Source organism: Callithrix jacchus, chromosome 3 (assembly GCF_049354715.1).
Source record: "Callithrix jacchus isolate 240 chromosome 3, calJac240_pri, whole genome shotgun sequence".
NCBI classification, from domain to species: Eukaryota; Metazoa; Chordata; class Mammalia; order Primates; family Cebidae; genus Callithrix; species Callithrix jacchus.
In genome coordinates, this window is record NC_133504.1 from 186,885,410 (window position 1) to 186,900,400 (window position 14,991).

Sequence of the window (14,991 nt, forward strand, 5' to 3'; positions counted from 1 at the left end):
AGCAGGGAAAGCAGGAATTTCTTAAAGCGAGAAAGCACCCACAGGGTGGGCGTGGGCACGAGTGAGCAGCCCCAGGGCCCAGGTACAACGTTTTTGGGGCTTTAGGTACCCCATTTGAGGTTCTGCTTGACTACCTCTTACCTGGATGAAGGTTTTGGTCTGTGGCTAATGAAAGGCTGAGGTGTGGATGAAGGGATGGTCCCTGCGTGGCTCGCGGCCACTCCAAGGCACTCTCCCTTTCCATCTGGAGTGAGGCTGTAGGAAGAGGAGCCTCTGATCATTCGCTACTCGGCAAGGGGAGATGGGGTTTTTCCTCTTTGTTTAGGAAGCTTGCGTTTTGATCGGCTTCAGATGCTCTCTCCCCAGACCTTGGTGTTTTCCCTTTAGGAAGTCAGGAGGAATAGGCTTTAAGCTCCTGGCGCCAAGACCCTTATTCTGCCTCACGTGGACGCAGACCAGCCAGGAGCACCGCAAGGACCCAGGTGGCCCCGCGCCCCGCGTTGGGCGGGGACGAAGACCTGGCCTCCCTGGAGCGCGAGCGCCCTGGCGCACTGGCGGGCCGCAGGAAGCTGCTGGAGATCCAGAGCCTGTTGGACGCCATCAAGAGCGAGGGAGGCGACGGAGCGCGTGGCCCGGCTGTGCGCCAAGGCTGAGAGGAAGGCTGCGGAGGCGGCGCGGATGGGCAGGAGGATGGTGGAGCTGCAGCAGCGAGCGGATCACAGGCTTCGGCTTCGGGTACTGCTGAGCCCGTGGGCCCGCGCGGGGTGGAGCCGAGCGCGGCGGGGAGTGTCCCGCGTGGAAGGCGCTGGGCAGCCAGGGTGGGGAGCGCAGAAATGTGCCAGGCTCTCCTCCAATTCTCTTTTTAGGTAGGTAAAAGAAAATAATTTCATTTCTTAAAAAAAAAAAGAGAAAAAAAGGAGAAAAAGAAACCCAAAGACCTTTAGTAGTAAGTAGAACAATAAAGGACATAGAGCTTCCATGTCGCTAAGGGGATTAGCTAAATATCAGGCGGGGAACAAAATTTAAAAGTGTGTGAATCGGGTGCTGTGTCTCATGCTTGTAATCCCAGCACTTTGGGAGGCTGAGGTGGGAGGATCACTTGAGCTCAGGAGTTCCACACCAACCTTGACAACATAGTGAGACCTCTCTCTACAAAAAATTAAAAAACAATTACCTGGGTGTGATGGCATACACCTGTGGTCCCAGATTCTCGGGAGGCTGAGGCAGGAGGATTGCTGGAGCCCGGGGAAGTCAAAGCTTCAGAGAGCCCTGTTCAGATCGCTGCACTCCAGCCTGGGTAATAGATCGACTCACCCTCTGTAATTTAAAAAACAAAATACAGCCCAAGCACGGTGGCTCACGCCTGTAACCACAGCACTTTGGGAAGCTGAGATGGGCGGATCACGAGATCAGGAGTTCGAGACCAGCTTGGCCAACATGGAGAAAACTCATCTCTACTAAAAATACAAAAATTAGCTAGGCGTGGTGGCAGGTGCCTGTAGTCCCAGCCACTCAGGAGGCTGAGGCAGGAGAATTGCTTGAACCCAGAAGATGGAGGCTGCAGTGGGCAGAGATTGTGCTAGTGCACTCCAGCCTGGGTGACAGAGTGCGACTCTGTCTCAAAAAAAAAAAAAAAAAAAAAAGATGTGTGAAACGTAAGGCCGTTGAACATAAGGCATTTGGAGTGTTTTGCTTGACCTTTTCTGCTAGAGGTGGCATCCCGCTGGCGGAATTGCAGTTTTCACCCCAGGACAGTGAGTTCTGACTCACAGTGTCAACGACAAGCAAAGCCAGGACACTAGTCACAATGTCAAGGACAGGTTTTATTCAGTAATGACTTGTAACAGGGCAGAGAGTCCAGCGTGAACTAAACTCAGCTTTGCCGAAGCAAAAGGCAGACTTTTTCAAGGTTGGAGTGTGCTAGGGGAAAAAGCACTGAAGGGCAGGACAAGAGATTTGATCCGCCTGCTAGTCCATCTGGGTTTGCTAGTTAGTGCTTATCCAGGGAGAAAAAGTTCTTCCTTTACGACGGGAGTAGTGGTGAGTTGGAGCAAGCCTTTCGCTGATGTTGGGTCCTTACCCTCCCACTGAGACTGGGAGGAAGAAGGAGGTTATCTCCTTACATGTTTGAATTTCAAGGAATCTGCTGTCAGACCCTTGCCTAGGCAGTCCTGGGGAGTAGAAGTAGAAGATTCATCTCAATGGGCAGGAGAAGGATTTGCAATTGCAGGCTTTTTTCTTTTTTCTTTTTTTCGAGACAGTGTTTCCCTCTGTCACCCAGGCTGGAGTGTAGTGACTCATTGCAACCTCCACTTCCCAGGTTCAAGCAATTCACATGCCTCGGCCTCCCAAGTGGCTAGGATTACAGGCATGCACCACCACGCCTAGCTAATTTTTGTTTGTTGATTTGTTTTAGTAGAGACGGGGTTTCAGCATGTTGGCCAGGCTGTTCTCAAACTCTTGGCCTCAAGCAATCCACTCACCTCAGCCTCCCAAAGTGCTGGGACTACAGGCGTGAGCCACCGCCCGACCTGCAATTGCAGGCTTTCTAAAGCAACTGTCCAAGAGAGGGTCCCGGAGCCTATCTCCCCTTCAGCAAGTTTTGGCTGGAACACAATTTGCCTGGCAGCTTTCTCAGGCAGGCACTGGGCGGGGGCTGGAGTTGTCTTAGGGATGCTGCCTTAAGCTGCTAGAGACCATGCTAGAGTTTGGTCAAGACTCTTAGTGTCAGAGTTTGGACAGAGTCCCCACGGCTGAGCGTCCTTTTGCAGTTCCCACGATGCTAATAACCTCTTGATGATACATTTCCTGCAGTTGTCCATTAGGTTCGCCAGTGAACTTTGGTCAGCTGACACCTGGAAAAACTGGAATGAGAAACGTTTTGTTTTCACTCTTCTGTTTTTCTGGACATGTCCCTTCCACTAAGTCCTTAGTGTAACACTAAGTCCTTGTGTGATCTGTGTGGTGACCGTTACATGTTCTGGAAAAAACCTTTGTTCGGGAATGACTCTCAAAGAAATTCGAGGCTGGGCAACATAGTGATACCCAGTCTCAAAAAAAAAATTAGCCATGTATGGTTAAGGCAAGAGACCCAGGGAACCTAAGGCTGTTGTACTGACTTCCTACACGGACTCAAAGGGAAACCTCACCTCTCCACAGCCAAGTAACAAAAGGATCAGAGGCTACTTGTTTACACCCTCCCACTCCTTCCACTGCCTCACAGATGAAAAATGGAATTTGGAGGAGACCAAAATGACTGGTCAAGAGGCAAGTCTTCATTTGCAAAGGGTGTCACTTTGTAACTTCACTTCAGCCTCTGATTGGCTGCCTCATGCAACCAATCAGGTTGGTTGTGGGCCAAGTCTTCATTTACATAGGATGTAACTAAGTAACCAATGGGAAACCTCTAGATAGAGGTTTAAACCCCAGAAAATGCTGTAACCAGGGCTGTTGAGCCCTTGCTCCAACCTGCTTCCACTTTGTGGAATGGATTTTAGTTTCAATACTGTGCTTTTGTTGCTTCCTTCTTTTGCTGCTTTGTTTGTGCATTTTGTCCAATTCTTTGTTCAAAACTCCAAGAACCTAGTCAACTCATAGTCAAGACTCTCCACCAGTAACATGGTGGCTCATGTCTGTAGTCCCAGCTATTCAGGAGGCTGAGGCTGGAGGATCGCTTGATCCCAGGAGGTTGAGGCTGCAGTGAACTGTGATCACACCACTGTACTCCAGCCCAGTGACTGAGTGAGACTCTGTCTCAAAAAAAATAAAGAAGAGGAGAAGGGGGAGGGGGGGAGGGGGAGGGGGAGGAAAGGAAGAACGAAGGAAGAAAGGAGAAGAAATTTTAATCACGATTGTCCATTGATGAGACCATTGATCATATTTTTCGTTTTTGGAATTTCTAACTAGTTTTAATTTTTCCTGCTTCTGTGCATTTTGCTGTGTCACATGGGACCCAATCACTGCTGGAAACTTTGGGACAAGCAGGAAACTTGTATCAGTTCTCAAACTAGAGTTGTCGAAGGAGCTCTACCTGTTCCATTGAAAGAGGCCTGTGGGAAATGAGGTGGAATACAGCTTTGTATGCAGGTTAGAACTTTCTCTGTGAGAGCAAATGAGATTTTTCCTCTGAAGTTGAATCATTTAATTATGTCATTTGATGGACATTGTGTGATTTCTCAGGTGAGTTTGGACAACCTAACTAGGTCTAATTTGACTTGAAACCGAAATATGATTGACTTCTTCTTGTATTTTGTTTGTGGTTTGATTTAGGGGTCAGCTTCATTGACAAACCTCCCTCATGCATTTCAGGCCCTTTGGGGCATAAAAGAAGAGAAGCCTGAAAAGGGCTTGAAGGTCTCAGAAGGAATCGTGGTGCTGGTGCTTTGCTTTCCTTCATAGGGTTGTAACTTACCTGCTTCAGCCCATTTGAATGGACCTGACAGGGATTTGAGGTTAAAATACTGTATGTGGCTGGGTGTGGTGGCTCATGCCTGTAATCCCAGTACTTTAGGAGGCCAAAGTCGGAGGATTGCTTGAGGCCAGAAGTTTAAGACCAGCCTGGGAAACCTTTCCCCTACAAATAAAATAAAATAAAATAAAAATAAAAATAAAAAATTAGCCAGGCATGGTGGCACCTATCATCCCAGCTACTCAGGAGGCTGAGGCAGGAGGATCACTTGAGCACGGGAGGTTGAGGCTGCAATGAGCTGAGATCATGTCACTGCACTCCATCCTGGGTGACAGAGCAAGACCTTGTCTCAGAAAACAAAAACAAGAACACCACACCCACATGTAATAATGGTTGTTGCTTGTCAAAATATAAAACCTAAAAACCTATATGTTATTTTTATTTCATTTTATTTCATTTTTTTATTGCATTTTAGGTTTTGGGGTACATGTGCAGAACATGCAAGATAGTTGCATAGGTACACATGTGGCAGTGTGTTTTGCTGCCTTCCTCCCCTTCCCCCACATTTGGCATTTCTCCCCAGGCTATCCCTCCCCAGCTCCCCCCCCCCGCTGTCCCTCCCCTATTCCCCCCACTAGACCCCAGTGTGTAATGCTCCCTCCCCTGTGTCCATGTGTTCTCATTGTTCATCACCCACCTATGAGTGAGAATATGCGGTATTTCATTTTCTGTTCTTATGTCAGTTTGCTGAGGATTATGTTCTCCAGATTCATCCATGTCCCTACAAAGGACACGAACTCATCATTTTTGATTGCTGCATAATATTCCACGGTGTATATGTGCCACATTTTCCCAGTCCAGTCTATCATCGATGGGCATTTGGGTTGGTTCCAGGTCTTTGCTATTGTAAACAGTGCTGCAATGAACATTCGTGTGCATATGTCCTTATACTAGAATGATTATAGTCCTTTGGATATATACCCAGTAATGGGATTGCTGAGTCAAATGGAATTTCTATTTCTAGGTCCTTGAGGAATCGCCACACTGTCTTCCACAATGGTTGAACTAATTTACACTCCCACCAGCAGTGTAAAAGTGTTCCTATTTCTCCACATCCTCTCCAGCATCTGTTGTTCCAGATTTTTTAATGATCGCCATTCTAACTGGCGTGAGATGGTATCTCAATGTGGTTTTGATTTGCATCTCTCTAATGACCAGAGATGATGAGCATTTTTTCATATGTTTGTTGGCCTCATGTATGTCTTCTTTTGTAAAGTGTCTGTTCATATCCTTTGCCCACTTTTGAATGGGCTTGTTTGTTTTTTTCCTGTAAATCTGTTTGAGTTCTTTGCAAATTCTGGATATCAGCCCTTTGTCAGATGGGTAAACTGCAAAAATTTTTTCCCATACTGTTGGTTGCCGATTCACTCTAGTGACTGTTTCTTTTGCCGTGCAGAAGCTGTGGAGTTTAATTAGGTCCCATTTGTCTATTTTGGCTTTTGTTGCCAATGCTTTTGGTGTTTTGGTCATGAAGTCCTTGCCTTCTCATATGTCCTGAATGGTTTTGCCTAGATTTTCTTCTAGGGTTTTTATGGTGCCAGGTCTTATATTTAAGTCTTTAATCCATCTGGAGTTAATTTTAGTGTAAGGTGTCGGGAAAGGGTCCAGTTTCTGCTTTCTGCACATGGCTAGCCAGTTTTCCCAACACCATTTATTAAACAGGGAATCCTTTCCCCATTGCTTGTTTTTGTCAGGTTTATCAAAGATTGTATGGTTGTAGATATGTTATGTTGCCTCTGATGCCTCTATTCTGTTCCATTGGTCTATATCGCTGTTTTGGTACCAGTACCATGCTGTTTTGATTACTGTAGCCTTGTAGTATAGTTAGAAGTCCGGTAGTGTGATGCCTCCTGCTGTGTTCTTTGTGCTTAGAGTTGACTTGGCTATGCAGGCTCTCTTTTGGTTCCATATGAAGTTCAAGATAGTTTTTTCCAGTTCTGTAAAGAAAGTCAATGGTAGCTTGATGGGGATAGCGTTGAGTCTGTAAATTACTTTGGGCAGTATGGCCATTTTCACGATATTGATTCTTCCTAACCATGAACATGGAATGTTTCTCCATCTGTTTGTGTCCTCTCTTATTTCATTGAGGAGTGGTTTGTAGTTCTCCTTGAAGTGGTCCCTTACATTCCATGTTAGTTGTATTCCTAGGTATTTTATTCTCTTTGTAGCAATTGTGAATAGCAGTTCGTTCTTGATTTGGCTCTCTTTAAGTCTGTTATTGATGTATAGGAATGCTTGTGATTTTTGCACATTGATTTTATATCCTGAGACTTCGCTGAAGTTGCTTATCAGTTTCAGGAGTTTTTGGGCTGAGATGATGGGGTCTTCTAGATATACTATCATGTCGTCTGCAAATAGAGACAATTTGGCCTCCTCCTTTCCTATTTGAATACCTTTTATTTCTTTTTCTTGCCTGATTGCTCTGGCTAGAACTTCCAGTACTATATTGAATAGGAGTGGTGAGAGAGGGCATCCTTGTCTAGTGCCAGATATCAAAGGGAATGCTTCCAGGTTTTGCCCATTCAGTATGATATTGGCTGTTAGTTTGTCGTAAATAGCTTTTATTATTTTGAGATATGTTCCATCAATACCGAGTTTATTGAGGATTTTTAGCATAAAGGGCTGTTGAATTTTTTCAAAGGCCTTCTCTGCATCAACTGAGATAATCATGTGGATTTTGTTTTTGGTTCTGTTTATGTGATGAATTACGTTTATAGACTTGCATATGTTGAACCAGCCTTGCATCCCCAGGATGAATCCTACTTGATCATGGTGAATAAGCTTTTTGATGTGCTGTTGCAATCGGCTTGCCAGTATTTTATTGAAGATTTTTGTGTCTATGTTCACCATGGATATTGGCCTGAAGTTTTCTTTTGTTGTTGAGTCTCTGCCAGGTTTTGGTATCAGGGTGATGTTGGTCTCATAAAATAATTTGGGAAGGATTCCCTCTTTTTGGATTATTTGGAATAGTTTCAGAAGGAATGGTAACAGTTCCTCTTTGTGTGTCTGGTAGAATTCGGCTGTGAACCCATCTGGACCTGGGCTTTTTTTGTGTGGTAGGCTCTTAATTGCTGCCTCGACTTCAGACCTTGTTATTGGTCTATTCATAGTTTCAGCTTCCTCCTGGTTTACGCTTGGGAGGACACAGGAGTCCAGGAATTTATCCATTTCTTCCAGGTTTACTAGTTTATGTGCATAGAGTTGTTTGTAATATTCTCTGATGATAGTTTGAATTTCTGTGGAATCTGTGGTGATTTCCCCTTTATCTTTTTTTATTGTATCTATTTCGTTATTCTCTCTTTTCTTTTTTATCAGTCTGGCTAGTGGTCTATTTTGTTGATCTTTTAAAAAAAACCAGCTCTCGGATTTATTGATTTTTGAAGGGTTTTTTGTGTCTCTATCTCCTTTAGTTCTGCTCTGATCTTAGTTATTTCTTGTCTTCTGCTAGGTTTTGAGTTTTTTTGATCTTGCTCCTCTAGCTCTTTCCATTTTGATGATAGGGTATCAATTTTGGATCTCTCCACTCTTCTCATGTGGGCACTTATTGCTATATATTTTCCTCTAGAGACTGTTTTAAAAGTGTCCCAGAGATTCTGGTATGTTGTGTCTTCATTCTCGTTGGTTTCAAAGAACTTCTTGATTTCTGCCTTCATTTCATTGTTTATCCAATCAACATTCAAGAGCCAGTTGTTCAGTTTCCATGAAGCTGTGTGGTTCTGAGTTGGTTTCTGGATTCTGAGTTCTAACTTGATTGCACTATGGTCTGAGAGACTGTTTGTTATGATTTCAGTTGTTTTGCATTTGCTGAGGAGTTCTTTACTTCCAATTATGTGGTCAATTTTAGAGTAGGTGTGATGTGGTGCTGAGAAGAATGTATATTTTGTGGACTTGGGTGGAGAGTTCTGTAAATGTCTATCCGGTTTGCTTGTTCCAGGTCCGAGTTCAAGCCCTGGATATCCTTGTTAATTTTCTGTCTGGTTGATCTGTCTAATATTGACAGTGGAGTGTTAAAGTCTCCCACTATTATTGTGTGGGAGTCTAAGTCTCTTTGTAAGTTGTTAAGAACTTGCCTTATATATCTGGGTGCTCCTGTATTGGGTCCATATATATTTAGGATCATTAGCTCTTCTTGTTGTATCGATCCTTTTACCATTATGTAATGTCCTTCTTTGTCTCCTTTGATCTTTGTTGCTTTAAAGTCTATTTTATCAGAGACGAGAATTGCAACTCCTGCTGTTTTTTGCTCTCCATTTGCTTGGTGTATCTTCCTCCATCCCTTTATTTTGAGCCTTTGTGTATCCTTGCATGTGAGATGGGTTTCCTGGATACAGCACACCATTGGGTTTTGGCTTTTTATCCAATTTGCCAGTCTGTGTCTTTTGATTGATGCGTTTAGCCCATTAACATTTAGGGTTAATATTGTTATGTGTGAATTTGATACTGCCATTTTGATGCTAGCTGGCTGTTTTGCCCGTTAGTTGATGCAGATTCTTCATTTTGTTGATGCTCTTTAGCATTTGGTATGTTTTTGGAACGGCTGGTACTGGTTGTTCCTTTCTATGTGTAGTGCCTCTTTCAGGAGCTCTTGTAAAGCAGGCCTGGTGGTGACAAAATCTCTGAGTACTTGCTTGTTCGCAAAGGATTTTATTTTTCCTTCACTTATGAAGCTCAATTTGACTGGATATGAAATTCTGGATTGAAAGTTCTTTTCTTTAAGGATGTTGAATATTGGCCCCCACTCTCTTCTGGCTTGTAGGGTTTCTACCGAGAGATCTGCTGTGAGTCTGATGGGCTTCCCTTTATGGGTGACCCGACCTTTCTCTCTGGCTGCCCTTAGCATTTTCTCCTTCATTTCAACCCTGGTGAATCTGGTGATTATGTGCCTTGGGGTTGCTCTTCTTTCGGAATATCTTTGTGTTGTTCTCTGTATTTCCTGGACTTGAATATTGGCCTGCCTTGCTAGGTTGGGGAAATTTTCCTGGATAATATCCTGAAGAGTATTTTCCAGCTTGGATTCATTCTCTTCATCACATTCAGGTACACCTATCAAATATAGATTAGGTCTCTTCACATAGTCCCACATTTCTTGGAGACTTTGTTTATTCCTTTTTGTGCTTTTTTCTCTAATCTTGGCTTCTCGTTTTATTTCATTGAATTGATCTTTGACTTCTGATATCCTTTCTTCTGCTTGGTCAATTTGGCTGTTGAAACTTGTGCATGCTTCACGAAGTTCTCGTGTTGTGTTTTTCAGCTCCTTCAATTCACTCATATTTCTCTCTAAGTTGTCCATTCTTGTTATCATTTCCTCAAATCTTCTTTCAAGGTTCTTAGTTTCTTTGCATTGATTTAGAACATGTTCTTTTAGCCCACGGAAGTTTCTCATTACCCACCTTTTGAAGTCTGATTCTGTCATTTCATCACACTCATTCTCTGTCCAGCTTTGTTCCCTTGCTGGTGAGGAGTTTTGGTCCTTTGTAGGAGGCGAGGTGTTCTGGTTTCGGGTGTTTTCCTCCTTTTTGCACTGGTTTCTTCCCATCTTTGTGGATTTATCCACCTGTCTTCTGAGTGGTTGCTGATTTTCCGACTGGGTCTCTGAGTGGACGTCCAGATTGTTGATGATGAAGTATTTCTGTTTCTTAGTTTTCCTTCTAACAGTCTGGCCCCACTGCTGTAGGACTGCTGAGGTCCACTCCAGGCCCTGCTTGCCTGGGGAACTCCTATAGCAGCTGGGGAACAATGAGGGTTGCTACTAGACTCTTCTTCTGCTATCTTTGTCCCTGAATGATGCCCACCAAATGTCAGTCCAATCAGTCCTTTGCAAGGTGACTCTTTGGATATACGGGGGTCAAGGAGCTGCTTGAGGAGACAGTCTGTACTTTATAGGAGCTCTAGTGCTGAGCTGTGAGCTCCGTTGTTCATTCAGGGCTGCTAGGCAGGTATGTTTAAGTCTGCTGCAGGAGAACTCATAAAGCCCCTTTTTTTCCCCTCAGGTGCTCTGTCCCAAGGAGTTAGGGCTTTATTTATGAGTATCCATTGCACTTTCCTGCCTAGTGAGGAGGCAGTCTAGTCACTGCCTGCCTGTAGTGGCTATGATGAGCTGCCGTTGGCTCCGCCCTGCTGTCGTGGGCTCTGCCCTGCTGCCATGTGTAATTCCCTGTAGCCCTGTTTATATGGGTGTGGTTAGAACTGCAGTGGCGATGGTGGCCTGCCTCTGTAGTGGCGGACTCTCTCTGTTATGGTGGTTTGCCTCGGCAACAGCAGGCTGCATCAGCAATGGCTGAGTACCTCCATAGGGGTCACATGCCTCGGTAGTGGCGGACACCCCTCCCCCACTGAGCTGCACTGTCCTGGGTTCAGCTGTGCTTGCTGTAAAACTCTCAACCCCGAGCGTTTCCAATTGCTGTTTTGTTTGTTTTTGTGGGGGTGGGACCCGCCAAGCCTGATCACCTGGCTCCCTGCCTCAGAGCCCTTTTTTTTTTTTTAAGTTGAACGGTTGACTCTCTCCTAGGTGTTCCAGTCGCCTGCTGAAAGGGTGCTGGGATCTGTGTGATTTCCCGTGCTGCGACCCACTGTGCTGGCTCAAACCATGTTGCTGCCCGGGAATCTCCTGGCCTGGCTTTCTGTTTAATCAGATGAATGTGCTACTCTGCCTTCCGAAATCTCCAATTGCCGGTTTAACACGGCAACCAAACCAGTGTATTTTGTATAGAGTGTCGCTGCACTGCGGCCTTGGCCCAAACAGCCGTGCCGGCCCAAACTGCCGCGCTGGCAGCCCGTGGGGCTCTTGCACCTGGGAATCTCCTCATCTGTGGACAACAAAGATCCGTATGAAAATGCGGCGTGCACTCCTTCTCTGTGGATTCACTGGGAGCTGCAATCCTGAGTTGGTCCTACAGCGCCATGTTCCCTCTTCTCCTCCAAAACCTATATATTATATATATTTATCCAAATGAACTAAAAGCCTTAAATGTCACCAGGAAAAAGAGAATGAAACCCGTTTCTGAAGATGGCAGTGTCTGCCTCATCGTCATCAAATGCAGTAAACTGCAGGTTGTAACACATCGTGTGAAGCTGCAATTGGAAGGACAGGAAATCCCCAGGCATGGAAGTGAGGAGGAGTGAGAGAGAAGCAGGCACACTTCCAGCCCTAGGTACCTGTGTTCAAAAGCATTGGCTATGCAATGCACCCCAGACCCTGGAGGAGGAATATAGACATGAGACCTGGTAGTGAAGACAAAAGAATTCAGAGATGGTGTGCCAGGTCCACATGTGCAGGCAGTAACTCTACTCAGGGGCATCTCACATACCAGGTATTGTTCTGAAATAGAACAGTGTTAACTGCGCTGACGAAGCTTACATTTTGGAGCAGGGAACGTTCAGAAAACATATCAGTATCTCCTGTGGTGATGTGTTTGGTGGGTAACAAAATGCGCTGTGCTGCTGGTAGACGTAAGATGGAGAATGATGGTGGAGTGAGGATGCAGTGGTCCACTGCCGACTGACTGACTTTGTAATGTTTCACAAGTCTCTTCACCTCACTTTACCCCCTCTGTAAAATGGGTATACTTAAGAGTACTACCTCATAGGGATATCGTGAAAATAAATGAGTTGATACTATGTCAAATGAGCTGAATTTGGCCCAAGGGGTGGGCCGCAGTTGGCTGATCCCTGGGTGGCCTCTGCTGAAACAAAGCATTCTCTGAAATGTCATACAGTTAGCAGGAGGGTTATTAGTGACTGCTCTTGGGATCCACCCTGCCAGAGGGAAGGAAAAGAAGCAGGATGGGGCGAGGGAGAAGTTGAGCTGTGGTGAAGGCTCAGCAGAAGCCTTACCCAACCCTCTAGGAGGTTCTGAAGACAGCGTGACAGGCACCCTCTAAGATGGCCCTCAGCAATCCCTGCCACCTGGCATTGAGGCCTTTGTAGAATCTCCGTTTGGAGCATGGGCCAGAGTTACGGACTTGCTTCTAGTGGACAGAATTCTGCAGAAGCGATGGGATGTCGTGGCTTCTACTGTGCACACCCTTTCGCCCTCTCACCATTGTGAGCAGACACCATGTTGTGAAGGAACCCGGTGTAAAGGTTCTGCCATTTGGGACCAAGGCCTGACAACAGTCACAGGCTTGATCTTGGAAGCAGATCTCCCCTTCACAGACCTCAGCTGCGAGGCTTGGCGAGGAGACCTGGGAGCCAGGTGCCACCCCAGTTGAGCTTTTCAGACTACGGTAGCCCAGCCAACATCTTGATTGCAACCTTGAGAGACCTTGAGTCAGAGGCACTCGGCCAAGCCCTGCACAGCTCCCTGACCCATGGAAACTGTGAGTAATAAATGTTTGTTTTAAGCTTTTAAGTCTTGCGAAAATTTGTTATGCAGCAATGGATAACTAGGACAGTGTGATGGCCCTTCAGAACTCTCCCCACGTTGGAGTGAGAGCACTGGGCTTTCTGTCTCTGCGGGGATCAATCACCAAATGCGGCTGCCCGGGGAAGGACGCGGTGACAATCTCTGAAGACCGCTGCTGGCTTGGAGCCATCTCAGCAGCTGGAATAAGACCCTCATTCCTGAAGGGCAATCTGGGTCATGCGTCCACTGCAGCTGCAACGTTCTGAGACTCTAGACTGTCCCCTGCTCACGTTCACCACGGTTTGGAGATGACTTTAGGGCCAAGGCGGGCTTGAACGCTGCTATGCGAGGGTTGCCTGCTTATTCTTTTTCATGTTTGGCATCTCAAGATTCCATAATTTTTTCTTCCAGCTCAGCAGTGCATCTAAACAGATCTTTACCTTAAAATTGTAATCATTACTAGCGTAGTTTTCAAGGGGAGAGTCTTTTTTATCTCCAGGGAACAGAATATCAGTTGAATTAATGGTCTGCTGAACTGCCCACAGTGGAAATGAGCAGAATCTTGGAAAACAGGCCCTGAACTCTGAGGTCCTGTTTTATTCTAAAGTGCAGCCTCTTCATGGAGAGAGAACCCCGGATCTCGGCTCTTTAACGCTTGCCTCTTTCCATCCCCGGGCTGGCTGGGAACCGGGCTGCGGCTGCTCAGACTCGGAGGGGTGGGTGTGGGCGCCCAGGCGGGGCGGGGATCTCGGAAAGCAGCCGAGCGTGAGACGGTCGCTAGGCACCGGGCCTCACGGTGCTGTCTGTCCCCAGCCCCGCGCCTTCCTGAGCCGGCCCGGGCTCCCTCCTGGCGGACCCTGGGCCTGGAGCAAGAGGGTGCGCACCTGCGGGAGGGGAGGCGGGCACCGGGCCGCGAGGCGGGTGCGCCCGGGACCCTGGGTTCCGGGTCTTGCGCGCCGCGCTCGCCCAGAGCCGGGTGGGGCCCTGAAGCCATAGGGGGGATCGCGCCCTGTCGCCTCCTGAGGGCGCGCGCCTGGTGACAGGGGGCCCTGACCTGGTAAAGCCAGGGCTCGGGGAGCTCTGCCGCCTCCTGGCTCCCAGGTCTCTGCGGGCCTCCCCCTGTGCTTCTCCCGGGCGGATGCTACCTTTCTTTAAAATTCTTTATGGGTGGTGCGGCTTTAGGAGCCGCGGCGCACCGAGAGCTTCCCGCGCCGCCTGGGACACGGAACCGCTCCCGAGGAGAGCGCCTCGGCCTGTAGCGCCTCCCAGCCTCAGGCTCCGTACCCCCAGCGGCTCCGGCAGGCCGCGCACGGTCATCATGCCCACCACACACACTCATGCTCACACGCACTCACACCTACACACACATTCTCACACGCACTCGCCTACACACACATTCTCACACGCACTCACACCTACACACATGCTCACACGCACACACCTACACACATGCTCACACGCACTCACACCTACACACATGCTCACACGCACACACCTACACACATGCTCACGCTTACTCATGCTCACATGCACTCACCTATACACATGCACACGCACTCACACCACACACATATCGTCACTCATGCTCACGCTCATATGCTCACGCTCATACTCATGCTCATACGTGCACTCACACCTACACACATGCTCACGTGCTCACACACCTACATATGCTCACACTGATGCTCACACCTACTCATCCTCACATGTGCATGTTCATGGACTCACGCTCACATTCATACCCCCGTTCACATGCTCATGAACGTATGCACTCATGTGCACGTGCATGGTCACACTCATGCTCACATAAATAAATGCTCACACGCTCACATACACATCTTACACACATATGCACTTATGCACACTCCCATGCTTACGCATGCACGTTCACACATGTTCACAGCTGCTCACATTCACACCCATATACATACGCTCACACATGTGCACACGTTTACACACATGTGCACTCACGCTCACACTCCTACAGGCTCATAATACTCATATACATGCTCACTTCCACATATACATATATTCGCACTTGCTCACACATGCTCACACGCTAACTCATACACGCTTACACTTACTCATGTTCTCACATACCCACCCACACCACTCACACGTGCTCACACACGTGCACTCATGCTCATTCATACACACGTATGCATACACATACACACCA

The 14,991-nt window shown here is 47.0% G+C and overlaps 1 long non-coding RNA gene across 1 annotated transcript; it reads left to right on the forward strand.

Annotated features, from left to right (window-relative positions):
* Positions 1-506: 506 nt before the first annotated feature.
* LOC144581844 (uncharacterized) lies at positions 507-12,815 on the forward strand. The gene is made up of 2 exons (XR_013533210.1): positions 507-866; positions 10,977-12,815. It is a non-coding gene; the product is annotated as an uncharacterized LOC144581844 (long non-coding RNA).
* The last annotated feature ends 2,176 nt before the right edge of the window (positions 12,816-14,991 follow it).